Here is a 23,443-nt window from a genome sequence, read left to right as displayed (position 1 = left end):
GTTTAAAATATGCTGCAACATTGTGTAATATCAATGTATGGAACACAATGAGAGCTATATACTGAAAAAAGTCTATACTTGAGTAACCCTGGCTGCGGGGCTACCCACAAAAGAACAACCCAGATGCATCACAAGCAGGGCCAAGGAGATTATCCTTCCCCTCTATACGACACTGGTCAAGCCACAGTTGGAGTACTGCATTCAGTTCTGGGCACCGCACATTAGGAGAGATGTGGCCAGCATCAAAAGGATCCAGAGGAGGGCTACTCGCATGATCAGGGGACAGCAGGGCAGACCCTATGAGGAGAGGCTATGGGACCTGAACCTGTTCAGCCTTCACAAGAGAAGGCTGAGAGGGGACCTGGTGGCCATCTACAAACTCACCAGGAGGGGCCAGCGGGGAAAGGGAGAAACCCTGTTCACCCGAGCACCTCCCAGAGTAACAAGGAATAATGGCCATAAGTTGTTTGAGAGTAGGTTCAGGCTGGACATCAGAAGACACTATTTCACAGTCAGGGCAGCTCGGATCTGGAACAACTTCCAAGGGAAGTGGTGCTGGCTCCTACCTTGGGGTCCTTTAAGAAGAGGCTTGACGATTACCTAGCTGGGGTCATATGAGCCCAGTATTCTCTCCTGCCCAGGGCAGGGGGTCAGACTTGATGATCTACTTAGGTCCCTTCTGACCCTACATCTATGAATCTATGAATCTATGAACCCAACTCAGGATACCTGGATGTGCCCGCAGCCTGGAAACCCCCCACCCACCTGGAATGAGGAAGGTTCCCCTCACAGGAAAACACCTGGTGTCCCTGGACCTTCAATTAGACACCATACAATTTACAACTTCATTTACAAAAGTTAAAGAAAAGGAAACTAATTGATACACACCTGATAAACTGTCAGAAACTTATTCACACCCTCAGTTCAGAAAATTTTACACAATGATAGCCTTCAATTATATGTGTCCATGGATAGCTTGGACCAGGTGCCCAGGAAGGCAGAGCTGCTTCTGTGGCCCTTCTGTGGGAAGCGTGGGCAGGTCCTTTTTGGGAGGGTCTCACGAGGCACTCCTCAGGGGTTACTGTGCCATAGGCAGGTGTTCCCTCACCAAAATTCCTATAAAATAGCTTACCCTGCCTAGACTCTCATCCCCTAACACACAAGGAGCAGGGGCTGGGCTGGAGACTCTGGCAATCTTCCCTGCCAACACATGCACACACCCACTTGCCAGGCAGTCAAAATCTGCCCACTCCCTCAGGTCTTAACTCTTTCTCACAGGGGCCCTGCCCTATGTGAAGAGAGCTAATGTCCCTGAGCTCTGCCTCCCACCAAAAACTCACAATGAACTGGATGAATCTCTCTCCAGTTCTGCCCTCCCCCTAGTGCACCTCACACCACACAGGGCTTGGAAAAGAGTCCTCCTCACTGGGGGGTTCCCATAACGGCTGGGCTGCTCCTCCAAGCAGCTGGGCAGGACTCCCAGGGGGAAAGGAGCAAGTGAGGTGCTGCGGTTGGGCTTCCTAACCCTCCAGCCTTCAGCATAACCCATGCTTTTCTCAGGCTCTGGCAGCTCTGGGGACAAGACGCCATGCCAAAACTCTCCCTTGGTCTCCTGCCAATGGCATCCATTCCTCCCAATCTCCTGGGAGACCAACCTCTCTTTATATATCAGCCCTCTCAGCCAATTCCCAGTTGAGAGTTTTCCCGGCCTTCTCTAATGGCTCTCTGTTTCTCAAGATGGCTTCCTTTGGAGCGGGCTTCATCTGCCCCTGTCACATCATCTTCAGGGAACCATTTTCCCCTTTCCAAAATAGCTTCCTCCCTTTGCCTGTGTCACATGCTCTCCGAGGAGCCATACTTCCCAATGCTGCTGCCTAGGCTGAGTTCACCCTGGGATCTTGTGCTCTCAGGCAAAGTGATTTTATTGTTCATTACACTTGAATTTGTTTGATATCACTTCAACTGCCATAGAATACAAGGTAGAATCCTTCTGTACTGTGCACTATCATGAGTAACGCTATCCTACCCTACCCTACCCAATGCCTTCTTATATTTGATGTGTTACTTCATGTAATATAACTTTTCTCCAATGCTCGATGAAGTGTGTTTGTACCCAAAAGCTTACAATTAAATACTTTTTTTTGCAAAAATCTTGTTGGCCTAATAAAAGATATCATCTCTACTACAAGTCCTGATTGCCTCATGTAATATATAGATTGTAAGGCTGGAAGTCAGGCAGACAATTTCTGAGGGCATATTTGGTCTGAATCCCCAGCCAGTTTGCATCAGTGGAAGGCCTGGCCTCTCCTTTTTCCATTCATTGTAAAGACTTATGCAGGCATAAAGTGATGTATAAACAACATGCAGAGATGTTGATATAACAATATATATTTCAGTAGAACCCAAATATTTTGTATCAGCCCACTTAACATGCAGCAGGTTGCCAAATAAAAGAGAAGCCATTCAGCCATTCACTACCGCTTTTAATTCTAAGGCTGGTACAGGCATTCAAAAAGCCCAAGGTAGACTTGAACTACCTTGCATGGGTTTCTCTAAGCAGCCTTGATTAGTTTGGGAGCAAACAAAACACAAGTTTGCCCTTTTATGGCGGGGGGAAGTGGGCGGACACAAAGGCTGCCTGCACTGAATAAGGCCAGCACGCTGGGGGGTGCTCCTGCACACCTCTGAATATGTTGGAAACTGTTAAGTGCAGCCAAATGCAGCTGAGCTCCAGAGTGGGCCACCATCGCATGACTCTCTTCACCCCATTGCCATCAGCCAAGCTGCCTGGCAAACCATAGTGCTTGCAAGACCTTTCTGCTCTAGGCTTCTCCTGGTAAGGGGTTGAGGGCATGTGCCTGCCAGACAATCAAGGTGGCCCAGCTGCTCTGTAAAAGGAAAGATCAGGCCACATGGAGTGCTGGCAAACTGCAGGCAACAGCAGTAGGCATGTAAAATGATTCCTCCAATCATGATTCCTACAGTTGTGCTAGGCTCCTGCTGAGCTACAGTACCTGAGAAGTCTTGTGTCGCTGTCTACTGCAGCTATTGGTACCCACTGCTAGTTCATGAACCCTCATCTTCACAGGGTGGTAAAGTCTCTAACCCTGCCAAGTATTTTGGTTCATTTGTGTGTGTGTGTGTGTGTGTGTGTGTGTGTGTGTGTGTGTGTGTGTGTTGGTGTCCATAGCATTATTAATAATACATACCAAGGTAAGAAATAAGTATGCAGTTCATTAACTAAAGTTTCACAGACTACATTTCATGTAAGTAATCTGGCCCATTTACCTTATTGATTGGTTTGTCAATCCATTTTTAGGTATAAATCAGGTTTGGTAAGCAAAATATTTTTGTTAGGTGTATATATCAATCATGTGAGATGGCATATTTTGTTAGGTGTATATATCAATTGTGTGAGCTAGTAGATTGATTCAGCAGGAAAAGAAAATTCAGTCAGAAAAGTCTTTGTCTTAAGGGCTATTATTTATAATAAAAAAAGTAAAAGAAGGTAATTAACCAAGTCAGAAACTAAATAGGAAAATGTCACTAGCTTGGGATTGGTACCTAGTTTTATGATGGGTTTGGTACCCTGTTCTGTATTGGTTCTCATAGGCTGTCTTCTATGTAGGTACCTTGTCAAAAGATTTTTCTCTACGCTCTTTTTCAAGCAGCTACTCTTATATCTCAACTTGGTCCTACTTCCATTGAAATAAACCAACAGTCCACACTGACTGTACTTAAATAATCCTTTTCTTGAAATCTGTACAAGAGGAAGGAAGTTAAATCTAACCTCTAGTTTACTATAAATAAGGGAAGTAGAAGTTAACTTGAGATGACTGGCTGGGACGATACTACCTTAAGCAGGATCTGAACTAAGTTACTTCATGAGATCCTTTTATTATTTATCCTTGCTTTCGTATGATACTAATGCCTTGCACACAAGATTCCCTTAAGTCCTTTTCCCTTTTGTGACCTGCCTCAACCTTGGATGTGTCAGGGTGCGTCTTTGAGACCCACTCCTGAAGTGATCTCTCACCTTCAGGGTTGATATTCTTCCCAAAATACCTCACTACCATCTGTGCTTGACCACTGAGAACCAGCTGAGATGGGCCAGAGACCAACTCCTTAGCCTGTGGCATCTCACCCTTACCCATCTCACCCAGGTCTTGCCAGCTCTTAGCAGAAGGGATTTTGCCAGTCAGAAGAATCACATCTTTGTCCAGTCATGAACTCAGAAAAGGTAGATTCCCCCCTTCCTTAGAAGAGGTTTGCTCATATAATTAAATGCTCTGAAATTACAGTTATCACTGACAATAAGTAGATCATAAAAGATGATAAAAAGATTTATTATTAAAACAAGACCAAGTATAAAAATTTAGTAACCATATGTTGAGATACAGATGGAGATATATAAGAATAAACAAACAAAAGAAAATATCAGAGCAATAACCTGTTCTTAAATCCAAGATTGTAGTTTCCACCCAGCTCAACAGCTTGAAAAGCAGGTTCTGTCTCTGACTCCTTTGCCAGGGTCTCCCCAATTTCTCCTTCCAGCCGGCTTTACTCAACCTCCTTTACCCAAAACTTTACCTATCTCTTAAACTGTTGCTTCAGATAGATGACTAGAAACTACCCATGCCATATCTGTAAAACAACCTCAAGAAACCATGCCATCCCTCAGATTTATGATAACACCCTTCTCTAAAACTGTTGCTCCAACAGATGATTCCCAGTTTGCTATTATTTTACAAAATCTGAGAGAAGTTAATGGACTACTTTTATGTAATTCCTTCTTATATATGACATATATTAAGACAAATCCATTCACCAACAAATCAGCCATACCATTACTATAGCTTTTTTCTGTACAATGACTATTTCATTTTAGAAGCCTCATTATATATATAATATATACATACATATCACAGATCAAACATCACCACTATATTATTAGATTATCCTGCTTTGGTCAATAAACTTAATTGCTACTCCTTCTGATGCTCTGCTTCTTCAATTTCACAATAAAGTTTTGTTTATTTGCATATTGCAGGCAGCAGCTATTGCTAAGACTGATCCTTAACAAGACAGAAAAAATGATTTTTTACTAATGTTGTAGATCAGCTCTTTAAAAAAGAAAAAATGCACCACATCTGACAATATACATTTAATCATTATCTAATTCCTATATATTCAGTGAAAGAAAGGAACAAGATCATCTGCAATCATATAATGTTACAAATTTGATTCATGTTTACTTGCTCTTTATATCACTGGTGGGGGTTATAATTTAAAAGATTCAAGTGATGTCTGTCCCTTTAAAATACTGGGGCTAGTATCAGTGTTCAATTTCATATTCAGTACTTTCAAACATGTACCCTGTTATGACTCAGAGATGATTCATAGTTTTATCTTATTTTTCAATTCTTAATCAGATAACACATAACTCTATATGTCCGGTCTTTTCAATTTATGGCCAACACTCGCCACCATCTCCTCTTGTTTCAATACCATTCATCAGTGAATGGATGAGAATTGGCTACAGCATATCCTGGTGATTGCAGAACTGTTACTAGTCATTTCTACAATCTCACTCCTTCCTCTATTACTGCAAATGACCTCTTCCTCTTAATTCAAAACTTTCTGTAATATACACTTTCCAGTGATGCTTGTTACAATAACCCAGAGTAGAGCTTATATTGGTTTATTTTTGACAGCAAAAATAAACCACCACTTGAAAACTGAGCATTCAAATAGCATATGTTTGCATTCTGTTGTGTGCATCTTAGTGAGATTGCTGGAGTGAAAGGCAAGAAGTGCAGGTTTTCCTTATGCTGATCTATCTCTAAGCATATCATAATTTAAGATAAATAACTTCCTTGAATCCAGTACTTTTAGCTTCTCTCTATATGGCTCTACAATATAAGTTCAAAACCTGGGTGCTGGCTTCCAGCTTCCTCATGCTGGAGATAACTTTTATTTCTTTCTTTATTATTTTCCCCTTAATTCCCACAGAATGCCAATGTGTAATATCTTTTACATTTGCCTTTACATACAGATACCACCTTGAGAGTACTGCAGTACACTCCTGAACATCTTTATTATAGATTCGTCCATGAATTTAGCTTTTCCTCCCACAGTGATACACAGCAAGCTCCTCCAGCACCAGGGACAGACAGGGAGGGAGTATGTAGGGACAGACGTGTTACCTGTCCCTGTTCTCCATACATGAGGGGTAGTTCTTACTGCTGTAGCTGCTGCTGCCACTGCTGTAGCAGTGTGAGCTTGCACTGCAGTCACCAAGTTCACTGCACACCATCTGCAAAAGCCCCAGTGTGAAGGTTTCCCAGAGCTACCCTCATACCCCATTCTCCCCACACATCCCCAGTACCCAAGACAATACTGGGCACAGGGCTGTGCTTGCTGTAGCAAAGACCCTCTGCTAGGTGAGGAGGATGCCATTCCATTCACTCTACACCCTGATACATTACTGGGTGAGGGGCTGTAACTGCTCAGCTCCTATAGCTGAGCAGTGTGGAACTATTCCTGACATGGATTTTTGGAGTGAAGGAAGACACCATAATGGCACCCCATCTAAACTGGCACCCAGGACAGCTACCCCACTTGCCCCACACTCCCAGTTACGCTACTGTTCCCAGAATTATTATCCTTTCAAAATATCCAGTGTACCTTACCTTCCTGTGTTATGTTCTTGACTGTGTTTGGGATGGTATTGTATTACTTAGAAGGTTCTATGTTCAAAGATAGGCTTCATTAACAAGAAAATCCTCCTTCGCACTTTAATCTCTGCTAGCTCCATATATACATTGAAACAAAGTTTAGAATTTATTCACTATATAATGAAGGATCTAGACAATTGCAGTGAATTCTCTCCAGTCTCTAGGTAGAGGCAGCAACTTAATGTATTCCCTCCTCTATGTCAGTGAAGCTATCCTTATCTCCATATTAAAAGCCATTGCACCAGACTGTCTTGTAATCCTAAAATTTTCAAATACACCAAAAGCAACCAAAAGATCTGTACCTAGTATAAATCACGGAAGCATGGTTGATTCTGGTGAAGCTGTCCAGTGCTTATCAACATAAAAGTATGCCAAAAAGACAAAGAGAGTTTACTAGATGTTAGGATAAAATTATCTTTACTATCCATTGTAGAAAAATATGCTCACATGATATTGTAAATTGATATTAAAGCTGGTAAAAAAAATTAATGGAACAGCTTTCCTAAAGAGTGCAGTTTTATCAAAGTCAAAATGTTTCAGATGAATGTGTTGATCTAACTAAAACTTTCTCTAGGAATGAGTCAAAAGAAATATCTGATTTTCTTGTTTCATTTTAATAACATTGAAATTTTCATAGCAACAAGGTAAATGTACTTCATTATGACTTCATCAAGTCTAGACATTTATATGTTTATATGCTAAAAGATTAACACAAGTGATGTGTTTAATTTTATTATCTCATAGATTTTCATAGACATTAGGGCTGGAAGGGACCTCGGAAGATCATCGAGTCCAGCCCCCTGCCCAAAGGGCAGGAAGTCAGCTGGGGTCATAGGATCCCAGCAAGATAAGCATCCAGTTTGCTCTTGAAGGTGTTCAATGTAGGCACTTGAACCACCTCCGGTGGCAGGCTGTTCCAGACGTTGGGGGCTCGGAGAGTAAAGAAATTCTTCCTTATGTCCAACCTGAAACGGTCTTGCAGTAGTTTGTGACCATTCGACCTAGTCGTCATCCCTTGGGGCACTCTGGTGAACAAACTTTCCCCCAGATACTGATGGCCACCCCTGATAAACTTATAGGTGGCCATCGGATCACCCCTGAGCCTGCGCTTTTCCAGGCTAAAGAGCCCCAGGGCTCTCAGCCTGTCATCGTAGGGTCTGCTTCCCTGACCTCTGATCATGCGTGTGGCTCTTCTCTGGACTCTCTCAAGCTTCTCCACATCCTTTTTGAATTGTGGAGCCCAAAACTGGACACAGTACTCCAGCTGCGGCCTCACTAAGGCCGAGTACAAGGGGAGAATGATGTCCCGGGATTTGCTTGAGAAACATCTATGGATGCAAGCCAGCGTTTTGGTCGCTTTGCTAGCAGCAGCATCGCATTGCAGGCTCATGTTCATCTTGTGGTCAATGATGACCCCCAAGTCTCTTTATTCCACGGTGCTAGCCAACATAGCAGTGCCAAGCCTATAAGGATGCTGCAGGTTTTTCTTCCCAAGGTGGAGAACCTTGCATTTATTGGCGTTGAACACCATCAGATTCTCATCCGCCCACTTGCTGAGCCTGTCCAGGTCAGCCTGGATCACCCGCTTGTCACCCGCCTGTCTTCTGGTGTGGAAGCTTTTCCCCAAACACATGGGAATGTGTTAGATAACACATGGGAATGTGTTAGATAACACACGTGTTATCTAACACATTTAATACCTCATTATATTATGTTTTAACATTACAGAGAAAACTATTTTAACTGATAAAAATTAAATATTTAAGCATTCTTTAAACAGTTTGATTTATCAAAAAATAATATTCCAAGTTAAAATATGTGGAGTTTCTGATCTGTGGTAAATTTCAAAATTTTCATAAATTTTATAGAAAACAGATTTTGAAGGGCTGGCATTTCCTGTGGAAAGAAAATTTTATTTTTTGCCCAGTTGTCATTGACAGTATGAGTAGTATAGATCAAAATATTTTAGTTGCATCCCTAATAAGCTAATGTTGTAATCACTGGGAAGTCATACTTATCACTTGTGGATTCACTTCTCTTGCTTATCCCAAACTAAAGTTGACAAAACTCTTATAACTTCTTGTCACTGTCATTTCCTCTGTATATTCTACATCTGCACCATAGATTTTTATCTTGTAATGCCAAAGGGACCATTAAAGGTTTCTAATTTTAGCTCTTGTTTAGCTCTCATTCCATAGAATTTCATCCAGTAATTTCTAAAGGAAACTCAGAACTCATGTAGATGTGCCCACTATGAGAGATATTAGTCCAAAGTCAAATGGCTCATGATTTACTATATAGCTCTTTGATCTGGGCCCCAGCATAGTCAACAGCATTTCAAGACCCCACAGCTCAGCACTGCTCAATATGTGTGTGCACTCGAGATATGAACACAAGGGGCCCATGTGTTAATTCACCCTCCACTTATGACTGGAACCAGATGCCCTTGTCATGAGTTCTGAGATCCTGCAAAATTGTATATGCAGATGAGGTGCAGAGCAACCTAGTCCAGCTTCTCCTCACGGAGGGTGGGGCCTCACATTTGTATAACAGGCTGAGAGAATAAGTGGCAGAGGGATTTTGGGTGAACTGTTTGAGATATTGTTTGGTGATGTTTGACGGACATTTAAAACTGGTGAAGAAACAGGAATCAGTGGAACTGGGAAAGAAAGGTGCAGCCAGGGCCAGCCCACAATTTTTTGGGGCCCCCTGATGTGAAGAAGCCCCCCCCCGTGCCCGTTTGCTATGGCACTGATCTGGAGTGTTCATGGCCGCAGGGGGCCCATTGGCTGCTGGACCCCCTGAAGCCGCAGGTTTCACAGGATAGGACAGGCTGGCCCTGGGTGCAGCTCAGTGGAAGGAAGTCCAGATGAATTCAATGTAGTGGCTCACTGTAACGTGAAAAAGAGGCAGCACTGAGGAGGACTGAGCACAATGAGCACTGCCCTATGTCTTGTTTAGATGGGTTGCATTAGCCTCTCTTTGTGTGTATATATATACACACACTTACCTGGCAGGGGAAATGTTATAACCATGAAGGATCTGGCAGGGGGCACCTACCCTGGCTAAGTAGATGCCTTACAAATGGCTTTGTGTAATGGAGGATACATTCTTGTCTGCTTGCAGACAAGACTCCCTATGAGAGCCTCATAGTTAAGTTTCCCACTGGCCAGCTTCCAGTGGGAGGATTTTGGCTACAAGCTGACTTTGTGGAAATGGGAGACTCCTCCCTAGCTTGCTCTTGTGGCCATACGGCTGAGGGAAAGCAAAACTCAAGGGCATCTGAACTCCAGGCTTCTGGGATTGGGCCTGCACATTGGATGCCTGCCAAAGGATTTGGAAATATCTGAAGCCCCAGGCTGGGTTGGAGAATACTTGCTGGTAGCAGGGCCTCGTATGGTTCTTAGATGATTCAAATGGATTTGGACCTGATCTGCCTAATTTAACCTGGTCAATTTTCCTTTTAATTTTAATTCTTTTCCTGGCTAATTTTCCTTTTAAATAAAAAAGAGGCAGGAGGGGGAGGTTCCCATCCATATATTTTCCCAATATGGGCAATGAGTTTTACAGTCATACTCAGTGCTGGCTTCATTTAATCAATTTTATAGTTGGTTTGCACTACTGAGCACAGGCTGCTTTTGGCAATGTAGATAATGAGGTTTTCTTGTAAGCAAATATAAAATGTGGGGCTTTTTTTCCCCATCCTGGTTGAGGGGGAAAAAACGTGTCTTGTATTCAAGTGAATACAGTAATTTATCTTCAACCTCCAGCCATTGGAACTTATAATGCTTTTGATAAATTAAAGAACTCTCTACTATCAATAATCTCTCCATACAGATTATAGATCCATAGTCACAAAGGTCTTTAGGTGATTTAGGCACCTAAATTATCATTGTTTTCTATGGCTTATTGGAGATAAGCTCCTAAATATTTTTGTGAATATGGCATAGACTATTAAATTATCACTTAAAATCAGCTTTAAAATGCTAAATATTCAATGTTGTATGTTTCTTACAATAAGATAAATATTCCAGATCCAAAAATTATTCTTTTAGCTGGGTTCTTATTTTTATTTTTTTTACTTATTCTAATTTTTTCATATCTCTTTAGAAGTATGAACTTTAGACCTGGACACACTATTTCATTAATGGATTCACCAATCCTGTACACAAACATAACAGTATCTTTTTTCCCCTACAACTACTTGATATTTTTCTCCTTACTCTAAATACTTTTTGTGTTATTTCATTAGTATCTTTAATCAAAAATATGTATTATTTATCAACCTTCAGGTACAGGTAAAATGAAATAAAGGATGTAGTGATATCTTAATGTACGCATGTGACTCCACTTAATATTGGTATGATTTATATAACTTTGAAAGACAGAAAACTCCCAACAACATGATTTCAGTATACATAATTATTTTTGCCATTATATAATGCAGAGTGCATATGTCATATTTGTAAATTACATCTGTGTCTGAAACGAGTTTGCATTCAGAATTTTTACACATTGAAATAGTTCAGATCATATGTTTTCTTTCTGTAAGAGGTGTTACGTGAATTACCATAGCATACTATTTACTTACTTGACTATAAAATAAAATATGTTGTTATTCTTATATGTTCAAAACAGCTTGAGAAGTGCCCTTCTGGGAAACAATTCACAAATTTAATTCAAATGTATTTACTAATAAAGGGACAACATTAACCAAGTAGACTACTTTTATAAAAAAGTCTGAGATCTATCTGAGGAGCTGACTGAGTTCTGAAATGTATTTTTGTATGGGTTGGTTTCTTTCTGGCCTTTGCTGTAGTTGCAGTTTTCCCAGCTGCACTCAATGTAAATTGATGAGGCTCATATAAGATATTGTAAAAAAAAAAAAAAAAATACCCAATTTCAGTATTTGGACTGCTGGCCAAGCAATTCTTTCCCATTCAGCATCAGTAGTATAATGTTCTTTCTTTTATGAATTTCTATTTTTATGAGTTTTCCTAAGGAAAGTTTCATGGAAAATAGATGGGGTGATGCTCAAACAAGTCTAATAACTCAGGGCTTTTTGATTTGATCAAAGATTCTAGTGTAAATACAAAAGAAGTTGTCATGGTCTCCTCATCATAGACCCCTGTCAGCTACAGGACATTGGTTTTGTTGTGTAGGCAGAAAACCTATGAGGGAAAATGAGTTTTCATAATATGAGGTGTTTCTTCCACACACCAGAGAAAAAGCTATGAGCAAAAGATTCTCCCACACAATGTCCAATTCCCTAAGCAACAAATAGAAAAGGCAAGTAATGTCAGCAAGTGAAAATGTGATCAGAATACCCCTTCTGTTCAATGTACATGGTTCCTCCCCGTTGATACAGAAATGCCAGAGGCATAACAATGCAGCTAGATGCCCAGGGCTGTGGGACACGTGGGAGCAGTGGTGATTTCTGGCTGCCACTGTACCATGGTACTGCCATGCTGCTAGAATGATTGTGTGGTGGCAGCTGGGTTTTTTTCTGCACGCCTAGACTTGGCACCTGAGGCTAATGTCCCAGTCACCCCGCCTTAGTTATGTTACTGATAGATGCAGATAGATTAAAATATTATTTCATTAGGACTGCAGCATGGTAAAATTCTGCAATCAGGTCAACACATTGTTTGGACCTGAAAGCTTGCAAAGAAAGACATTTTTTTGCTACTATTTAGTTGGTCTAATAAAAGATACTGCCTCTAGCATGAGAGTTTAGTTTGCTTCTGCTTTTAGATCAACATGGTTACAAGCTATATCCATGAAACATGGAAGGTATCGTAATTAGACGTTTGGATGTATAAACTTTATTGCTAAACAGAAAATAAGAAAAATTCATCTCCCTGCCTGACATCTCACACCTTCAGGAAAGAAACCTGCTGGGGCTTGGCCCCTGCTTAATCTGCATATTCACAGAGCAACTTTTTCACAAATGGACATTGAAATCCAGAGGAACCACATCATCCTTTATCTCCTCTGTGCACGATAAAATTTCTTTTCTACCTGAGTAAACTTGTATAATCTTTGAACTGTTCTCTGCCTGAAGAAGGGTGTTTGAATTCAAAAGCTTGCAATGAAATAATATTTTTTGCTACTGTTTAGTTGGTGTAATAAAAGATATCTCCTTTAGCACAGGAGTTTTGTCTGCTGCTAGCACATTATTTTTGCATTTAGGTACAAGTTGATGATTTTCATTGCCTCTTACAATAAATAACATTTTTTTAAAAGCTAAAGAGGCGGTAGTCATGGGGGACCTAAACTACCAGGACATCTGCTGGGAGTCACAGACAGCAAAGTCCCACCGCTCACGAAGGTTTCTAACCTGTATACAGGACCTCCACCTGACACAGGAGGTACACGGTCCCACTAGGGGGCATGCCATACTGGATCTGGTATTGGCAACGGGGGATGACATGGTAGGGGACCACCAGATCGGTAGCCATCTGGGGGACAGTGATCACCTAATAATAGAATTCACCATAAGATGTCGAGTGGGTAAGGTAACTAGTAGGGTGAAAGCGCTAGACTTTAGGAAAGCTGATTTCAATGAACTCAGGCGATTAGTCAAGGATGCACTGCAGAGTAGGAGTTTTGAATGGATGGAAGCCCAAGAAGGGTGGCTGTGCCTTAAGGAAACGATCCTTCGGGCACAAACCAAGATGATCCCCGAGCGAGGCAAAAGAGGGAAAGGGGCCAGGAGGCTTCCCTGGCTGACCACAGAATACCAGGGCAGCCTAAGGGCCAAAAGGGGAGCACATAAAAAGAGGGTCGGAAGGGACCTCAATAGATCATCGAGTCCGACCCCCTGCATAAGCAGGAAAGAGTGCTGGGTCTAGCTGACCCCAGCTAGATGCTCATCTAACCTCCTCTTGAAGACCCCCAGGGTAGGGGGGAGCACCACCTCCCTTGGGAGACCGTTCCAGACCCTGGCCACTCGAACTGTGAAGAAGTTCTTCCTAATGTCCAATCTAAATCTGCTCTCTGCTAGCTTGTGGCCATTATTTCTTGTAACCCCCAGGGGCGCCTTGGTGAATAAATCCTCACCAATTCCCTTCTGTGCCCCCGTGATGAACTTATAGGCAGCCACAAGGTCGCCTCTCAACCTTCTCTCGCGGAGGCTGAAAAGGTCCAGTTTCTCTAGTCTCTCCTTGTAGGGCTTGGTCTGCAGGCCCTTAACCATACGAGTGGCCCTTGTCTGGACCCTCTCCAGGTTATCCGCATACCTCTTGAATTGCGGTGCCCAGAATTGCACGCAGTACTCCAACTGCGGTCTGACCAGCGCCTGATAGAGAGGAAGTATCACCTCCTTGGATCTATTCGTCATGCATCTGCTGATGCACGATAAAGTGCCATTGGCTTTTTTGATGGCTTCGTCACACTGCCGACTCATGTTCATCTTGGAGTCCACTAGGACTCCAAGATCCCTTTCCACTTCCGTGCTACCCAGCAGGTCATTCCCTAGGCTGTAGGTATGCTGGACATTCTTCCTCCCTAGGTGCAGCACTTTGCATTTCTCCTTGTTGAACTGCATTCTGTTGTTTTCTGCCCACTTGTCCAACCTGTCCAGGTCTGCTTGCAGCTGTTCCCTCCGACGTGTCCACTTCTCCCCATAGCTTTGTGTCATCTGCAAACTTGGACAGAGTACATTTCACTCCCTCGTCCAAGTCACTGATGAAGACATTAAAGAGTATCGGTCCAAGGACCGAGCCCTGCAGGACCCCACTGTCCACACCCTTCCAGGTTGAAACTGACCCATCTACCACGACTCTCTGGGTGCGACCCTCCAGGCAATTCGCCACCCACCGGACTGTGTAATCATCCAAGTCACAGCCTCTTAACTTGTTCACCAGTATGGGGTGGGATACCGTATCGAAGGCCTTCCTGAAGTCTAAGTATACGACATCCACCCCTCCTCCTGTGTCCAGGCGTTTCGTAACCTGGTCATAAAAAGAGACTAGATTGGTCAGGCACGATCTGCCTGCCACGAACCCGTGCTGATTTCCCCTCAGCATAATTTGTCCTGCCGGGCTCTCACAAATGTGAGCCTTGATAATTTTTTCAAAGACTTTGCCAAGGATGGAGGTGAGACTGACAGGTCTATAGTTGCCCGGGTCCTCCTTCCTCCCCTTTTTGAAAATGGGGACCATGTTGGCCCTTTTCCAGTCCTCCGGGATTTGGCCCGTGCGCCATGAGCGTTCAAATATTCCCACCAGTGGCTCTGCAATGATGTCGGCCAGTGCCTTCAGCACCCTCGGATGGAGCTCATCCGGTCCTGTCGACTTAAAGGCATCCAGTTCTTCCAAGTGACTCTGCACCATTTCAGGGTCTACGCATGGAAGTCTGGCGCCTTGCTGCTGCCTCTCTACAACCCCAGTGAGAACCTTGTCCTGCCCCTCGCTTAGGAACACTGAGGCAAAGAACTCATTGAGGAGTTCAGCCTTGTCCCCCTGTCTGTCACCAATTGTTTCTGCCCATTTAGCAGTGGTCCTATTCCTCCCTGGGCCTTCCTTTTACTCCCTATGTATCTAAAAAACAATTTCTTGTTGTCTTTTACTTGGGTTGCCATCCTCAGCTCCATGGTAGCTTTGGCCCATCTAACTGCCTCCCTACAAGCACGAGCAGAGGAGGTATATTCATCTTTGGTGTTCTCTTCCTGTTTCCACTTTTTATGTGCTCCCCTTTTGTCCCTTAGGCTGCTCTGGATTTCTCTGGTCAGCCAGGTACCTTCTGGCCCCTTTCCCTCTTTTGCCTCGCTCGGGGATCATCTTGGTTTGTGCCCGAAGGATCGTTTCCTTAAGGCACAGCCACCCTTCTTGGGCTTCCATCCATTCAAAACTCCTACTCTGCAGTGCGTCCTTGACTAATCGCCTGAGTTCATTGAAATCAGCTTTCCTAAAGTCTAGCACTTTCACCCTACTAGTTATCTTACCCACTCGACATCTTATGGTGAATTCTATTATTAGGTGATCACTGTCCCCCAGATGGCTACCGATCTGGAGGTCCGCTACCATGTCATCTCCCTTTGCCAATACCAGATCCAGTATGGCATTCCCCCTAGTGGGACCGTGTACCTCCTGAGTCAGGTGGAGGTCCTGTACACAGGTTAGAAACTTGCGTGAGTGGTGGGACATTGCTGTCTGTGACTCCCAGCAGATGTCTGGGTAGTTTAGGTCCCCCATGACTACCGCCTCTTTAGTTTTTATGGTCTCCGAGATTTCCCTCAGGAGCCCCAAATCTCTTTCTTCCCCTTGATGTGCGGGTCTGTAGCAGACCCCTACCACCAAATCCCTTTCTCCTTGCCCCCCATGTAGCCTAACACACAATCCTTCTACTTCCTCATCCTTGGATTCCGTCTTGATGAGGGTTGATGTATATTGCTCACTGACATAGAACGCAACCCCTCCCCTTTTACTAACCTCCTGGTGAGAAAATTCTTCCTAATATCTAACTTAAACTTGCCTTCCTGCAACTTGAGACCATTATTCCTTGTTTTGTCAACTGGCACCACTGAGAACAGCCTAGCTCCATCCTCTTTTGAACCCCACTTCAGGTAGTTGAAGGCTGCTATTAAGTCCCCTCTCAGTCTCCTCTTCTCTAGACTAAATAAGCCCAGTTCCCTCAATCATTCCCCATCAGTCATGTCCAGGGATCCTAGTTTTCCCTGATAAAAAAATTGCAAATTCTCTGATAAAACCCCCAAAATCCGTGAGTAAAATTAAAGGCTCCCCACAGTCTCCCTCCACTCCCCTCCCCCAGCCCTGCTGGTGCCCCTCACTCCCTCCACAGCAGCTCCCCAGCGCTACTGTTATCCCTCACCCCGCCTGCCCTGCTCATGCCCCTTCCCCCCACCCACAGCTGCTGCCTCCCAGCCCTGCTGCAGGGGCCCCCAGCTGCCAGGGCTATGAGGCCAGGGACCCAGGTCCACAGCTCCCTGCCCCCAACAGAAGGCAGTGGCTGCTGCAGCAGAAGGAGCACGGAGCCAACTCCCCCACTGCTTCCTGCTGCGGGCTCAGGCAGGGGCAGGGCCAGCTCCCGGACCCCACCCAGCCCTGCCAGTGCCCCCCAGCAAGCCCCACTTACCACACAGGCTCCAGGAAGATCTGTAAGCCTGAGCCAAGCCTGGGCTGACTGAGAGCCTGAGGCCCAGATCTTCCCCTCTCCCTTGCACTCTGGACAGGGTTGGAGGTTTCCCACCTTTTTTGCAATCAGCTCTTGCATGGTGGACCTCTGCCACCTGCTGAGCTCTTTGCAAAAGTGGGGAACCCACAGGTTTCTCTGATAAAATGGAAAATGTGTTTTTTCTCTGATAAAATCAGGAAATCCATGGTTTTCTGTTTTTCCATGGGAAATGGAAAACCCAGATCCCTAGTCATGTCACCCAGCCCTCTCCCCATTTTTCTTGCCCTCTGCTGGATGCTCTCCAATTTGTCCACATTCTTTCTATAGTGGGGGACCCAAAACTGGACACAGTACTCAAGATGTGGCTTCACCAGTGGTGAAAAGAGGGGAATAACCACTTCCTTTGACCTGCTGGCCACACACCTACTGATGCAACCCAGGATGCCACTAGCCTTTTTGGCAACAAGGGCACACTGTTAGCTCATATTCAGCTTATTGTCCACTGTAACCTCAAGTTCCTTTCTGCAGAGCAGCTACCCAGACAGTCAGCCCCAGCCAGTACTGATGCATGGGATTGGTTTGTCCTAAGTGAAGGACTTTGCATGTGTCCTTTTTGAACCTCATGAGATTTCTTTTGGTCCAATCCTCCAATTTGTCTAGGTCACTCTGAATCCTAGCTCTACCATCCAGCATATCTATTACTCTTCCTAGCTTGGTGCCATCTGCAAACTTGCTGAGGGTGCATTCTATGCCATCTTCCACGTTGTTGATGAAGATATTGAACAAAACTGGTCCCAGGACCAACTCCCAGGGCACTCCACTTGATACCAGATGCCACTAGACATTGAGCCATTGATTACTACTCTCAGCCTGATGCTCCAGCCAGTTTCCTAACCACCTTACAGTCCATTCATCCAGGCTGTACTTCTTTAGGTTGCCTGGAAGAATGTTGTGGGAGACTGTATCAAAAGTGTGGCTAAAATCAAACATCCACAGAGCCGGTCACCTCATCATAGAAGTCAATCAGTTTGGTCAGAAATGACTTGTCCCTGGTGAATCCATGCTGACTGTTCCTAATCACCTTCTTCTCCGCCAAGAGCTTACAAATGGATTCCTTGAGGATCTGCTCCGTGATTTTTCCAGGGACTGAAGTGAGGCTGACTGGTCTGTTGTTCCCTAGATCCTCCTTTTTCCCTTTCGTAAATATGGGCACTATGTTTGCCCTTTTACAATCATCCGGGAGCTCTCCTGATAGCCATGAGTTTTCAAAGATGATCCCCAATGGGTCTGCAATCACATCAGCCAACTCCCTCAGCACCTTCAGGTGCATCCCATCTGGCCCCATGGACGTCTACACCTCCAGCTTTTCTAAGTAGTCCCTAACCTGTTCTTTTACCACTGAGGGCTGCTCACCTCTGCCCCAAACTGTGCTGCCCAGTGCAGTAGTCTGGGAGCTGACCTTGCCTGTGAAGACTGAGGCAAAAAAGGCATTAAGCACTTCAGCCTTTTCTGTATCCTCTGTCACAAGGTTGCCTCCTCCATTCAGTAAAGGTCCTACACTTTCCCTAATCGTCCTCTTGCAACCAGTATACTTGTAGAAACCCTTCTTGTTACCCTTCACATGACTTGCTAGCTGCAACTCCAGTTGCGCTTTGGTCTTTCTGACTTCATCCCTGCATGCCCAAGCAATGCTCTTATCTTCTTCCCTAGTTATTTGTTCAAGTTTCACTTCTTATAAACTTCCTTTTTGTGGTTTAGTTTACTGAAGAGTTCCCTGCTAAGCCAAGCTGGTGTTCTGCCACTCTTGCTAGTCTTCCTGTGCATTGGGATGGTTTGTTCCTGCACTCTCAGTAAGGCTTCTTTAAAGTATAGCTACCTTTCTGGACTCCTCTCCCCCTCAGTCTGGCTTCCCAGGGGATCCTGCCCATGAGTTTCCTGAGCAAGTCAAAGTCTGCTTTTCTGAAGTTAAGGGTCCTTACTCTGCTGCTCTCCATCCTTCCTTTCCTCAGGATCCTGAACTCAGTCACCTTGTGGTCCCTGCTCTAAGTTGCCATCCACTACTGAATTCCTGACCAATTCTTTCCTATTGGTGAGCAGCAGGTCAAGAAGAGCATGGCCTCTAATTGGCCACTCTAGCACTTGCACCAGGAAGCTGTCCCCAGTACACTCCAAAAACTTCCTGGATTGCCTGTGCATTGCTGTATTCACTCTGCAGAGAACCAGGGCCTGTGCTCAGGAAACTTTCACTGGACTTTTGAAGAAAGCCTCATCCAACACTTCCTCCTGGTCTGGTAGTTTATAGCAAAGACCCACCATGACATTACCCTTGTTGCTTTCCCCTCTGATCCTAACCCAGAGATTCTCAACAGGCCTGTCCCCAGTTTCATACTGGAGCTCTGAGCAATCATATGGCTCTTTTACATAAAGTGCAACTCCTCCTCTTCTCCCCTGCCTGTCTTCCTTGAACAGTTTGTACCCATCCATGACAGTGCTCCAGTCATGAGTGATGGTGCCTTCTGAATCGGGGGGGGGGGGGGGGCAGCATCTGCAGAAGCCACTGACAGTGGCAGCCCTGTCAGGGGGGACACCAGGCTTGCTCACAGCATCAATGTCGGCTTGCAAGAGGGGCGCTGACCCTGTCGGGGGGGGGTGACATATACACCCCAGTGCATACCCTACCAGTCGCCTGTGACTCCAGTCATGCAAGCTCCTACCAAGCCTCTGTCATTCCAATCACAGCAGTTCCGTGACTGTGCAAGGACTTCCAGTTCTTCCTACTTGTTTTCCAGGCTCTATGTATCTGTGTAGAGGCACCTGTTGATTCCCCTGATTTCTCAGGAAGTATGAGAGCACCTATCCTGTTACCACCTCCTGCTTGCTCTTCCTCCAGGTCTCCTGCTTCCCTACTTACCTCAGGTCTTTGGTCTTCATCCCCAGGTGAACCTAGTTTAAAGCCCTCACTACTAGGTCAGTGAGCCTGTCTGAGAAGATGATCTTCCCTCTCTTTGTCAGGTGGATCCCATCTCTTCTCAGCAATCCTTCTTCTTGGAAGAACATCCTAAGGTCAAAGAAGGCAAAGCCCTGCTGGCAGTATCACTTGAGCAGCCAGGGGTTGATCTTCAGGCATTGCCTTAGCAATGGGGGGGTGAGCGCTCCAGGCACTGAAGTGAAGGGGTGCCAACAGGCACTGACCAGCCAGGACAGGGCATAGGACAGAGCCATGAACGGCTTGTTTGGGAGGTGCAGGGACAGGGGGAAGGTGATTCCTGCTGTTGCATGCCGTCCTAGGTGAGCAAGGCAAGGGTGTGCCCCACCGATCTGTGTGCGGGGCAAGGATGGGCTGCTGCTGTGGGCTTTGCCCCAGGCACCAAACTTCCTGCTCCTGTCTGGGCCCTTTCCCTTGACTAGAAGGATCGATGAGAACACAATCTTAGCCTCAGACCCTCTCACCCTTGCATCCAGAGCCCTTTTGATATGCTCAGGGTCAGTAGTCACTTTTGATATGCTCAGGGGCTCCCCTGGCAGTATCATTGGTGCCCACATGGACAAGCATCATTGTGTAGTAGTCAGAGGGCTGGATGAGCCTCCATAGTCCCTCCATAACATCTCATATATGGGCTCCCGACGCAACAGATCAGGTTGGCAGATGGCTCCCTCCATCCCCTGTAGAAGGAAATCTCAAACCACCACCACCTGTTGCCTCTCCTTGATGGCAGTCATCTCAATCCTTCCCACCATGCTTCTCCCTCTCTGATGCTAGGGCTACACATATGTTCTCCAGACAAATTGCAGACTCTTGCATTCAGTGCAAAATAGTGCCATCCACAAATAAAGACTGGGTAATGATTGAGTAATCTGCAGTACTGCAGAAAAGGACCTGAGGGTTACAGTGGACCATAAGCTGAATATGAACCAACAGTGTGGTCTTGTTGCAAAAGCCAATGACATATTGGGTTGTATTAATAGAAATGTCTCCTGAAAATCAAGGAAAGTGGTAAGGCTTCACATGGTGTACTGTGTCTAGTTTTGGGTTCTACACTTTGAGAAATATGTGGACAAATTTCAAAGAGCCCAACAAAAGTGGAAAAAAACTATCAGAGGCCTGGAAAGCATGATTTATGAGGAAAGGCTGAAGGAATTAGCATTATTTTGTATAGAGAAGCAAAGGCTGAGAGGGGATCTGATAATAGCCTTCAAATACCTGATGGCTGATTATTGAGAGGATGAAGATACAGGCAGTCCTTGGACTTACAACACCATTGGTTCCTGAAAACCGTGTCTTATGTCGAAACGTTGCAACTCGGAACTGATTTTCCCATAGGAAACAATGTTATAAATGGGGGATTGATTCCTGAAACAAGGCCCAATACTCATCCAATTTTCACCAAAAATAACCTAGAATTTTGTACTCAGTCAATTATAGTTGAGTAATATAGCTACATTAATGTATTTATATTGTAAATAAATAGCAATCATATTGATTTGGAAGGACTTTGAGGTGACTTTGCTGGCTTTTTGAGGGGTTTTTCGCTGGAGTCTTCTCAGGAGCCTTGGCTGCACGTTTTTCTGGAGTCTGATCTGCTTTCTTAAAGAAAGCGTCCAAGGAAGTTTGGACAGATGTTCTCCGGGGAGATGGGCAATGCAGTGAACTTGTTCGCTGGCATGGTGTCACGTCAGATCAAGCATTGTAAAGTTGAGACTGACATCAGAAATTTGAAACAGGGTGTCAATTTATAAACACTGTAAGTGCGAAACAGTGTAACTTGAAATGTTGTAAGTCGAGGACTACCTGTACACTTTTCTCCATGAGTGTAGGGGGCAGAAATAGAAGCAGTGGCTTCATACTGAAGCAGAGGAAATTTAAGTGTTTAGAAAGAACTCTCTGACTATGATGGTAGTCTAGCATTGGGACAGGTTATCAAGAGAAGTTTCATCCTTTGACATTTTTGAGAGCAGATTAGGCAGAAATTTATTATTTAGCTGGTATAGTTTTGCCAGAGATACACCTCCATCAAGCAGGGACCTGGATTAAATGATCTTGTGAGGTCCCTTCCCACTCTGCTATCCTATGATCTTATGAAATAACTAACACTCCAATGTCACACTGATGCAAAGAACAAGCATAAGAATAGGAGAAAACAGAACAGAGAATGAGGGTAACACTATTAGTTAAACATATTAGTCACTGAAGAACTAGACAGTTTCAAACACATTAAATTAGGGAGCACCTTTAATTTATAACTTTTATCACTACATCTTCAATCTTAACAATAACTACAGAAATCAATTAACACAAAAATCCATTAATAGCCATCTACAGAGAAGAGGTTACTACTATGTCATTCTGAGATGAGTCTTTATAACTCAACTTCCCATTCTTCTATTTTTGCAATCACTTAGAAAAAAATGTACAAGTCTTTCAGGAAGTATCACTTTCCTTTCAGACTTGAAATATCAGACCCTCTAAGACATCTGAGGAGCTAGCTTGTTGATAATCTGGTTCTTTTTCCAATACCTGTGTTAATATAGGAAGTTGGTCAAGAACAGTCCATGTTCATCTCTCCTTTCTGGATTTAAGAGGTGCTCATAGATCCTGACAATTGCATCTCCACAAGTTTCCCTGGTAAAACTACAGTTGCACTTTATTGTATTCCCCTGATCCCACACACTTGAGGTGCAATTTCTCCAACTTATTTCACCAGATTTTAGTACAGGAAACTCCTGGAATCCTCTGCCAAAAGACCATATTTGTTTCTTCTTTTCAGTTTCTTTTGTCTCTCTGACAGTGTCTTTATCCTGATCTTTCAGTAAGCTATCACAGATGGGTAAGTTAGAGCACATCTGTTTACCCATTAATAGGTGTTCTAGTGACCAGCAATTTTCCAGGTGTGTTCTCTGATACACCAATAAGGCCCTCATAAAAAATCATCCCCACTCTCAAATAATTTCTTCAGTAGGTTTTTTATGGACTGAACAGATCACTGGACAAAGCCATCTGACTGGAGATAATTTGGCTTGATAAACTATGCCAAAAGTCCCAATCCTCAGCAAACTGCTTAAACTCATAACTGAGAGTTGAGGCCTGTTGTCACTAAAGAACTTCCTCTGAAATGCCATGCCTTGAAATTATCGCCTTCAGGCTAGCTGTCACTGACATTCCAGTAGTAGTGGACAAAATGCATACTTCTGGATATGGGGTATCCCAAAGGGTCTGTAATTATTAAATGTGTCTTTGAATTCAATATAAATAAATCAATGCTTTCCTTTTATATGCACAGAATGGAATTGGATGAGGTTGTAGCAGCTTGGCCTGTTGGCATGGCTGAAAGTTCAAACAGGTGTACTAGTTTTCTACTAGGTTTGCAATGTCATTATTGACTCTGAGCCAGTACATCTCTTCACATACTTGCTTTTTACACTTCTCATTCCTAAACAGCCCTCATGGATCTTCAGCAGCATTTCCTTTCAGACACTCCTCAATATCACCAACTTATGCCTTTCAAAACTTTCCCTTTTACTCCTGACAGTTCACACCTGTAATTCCAGTAATCTGTTACAGCTACGTGGCA

This window comes from Alligator mississippiensis, chromosome 2 (assembly GCF_030867095.1).
Source record: "Alligator mississippiensis isolate rAllMis1 chromosome 2, rAllMis1, whole genome shotgun sequence".
Taxonomy (NCBI): Eukaryota; Metazoa; Chordata; order Crocodylia; family Alligatoridae; genus Alligator; species Alligator mississippiensis.
Note: the sequence above shows the minus strand (reverse complement) of the source record.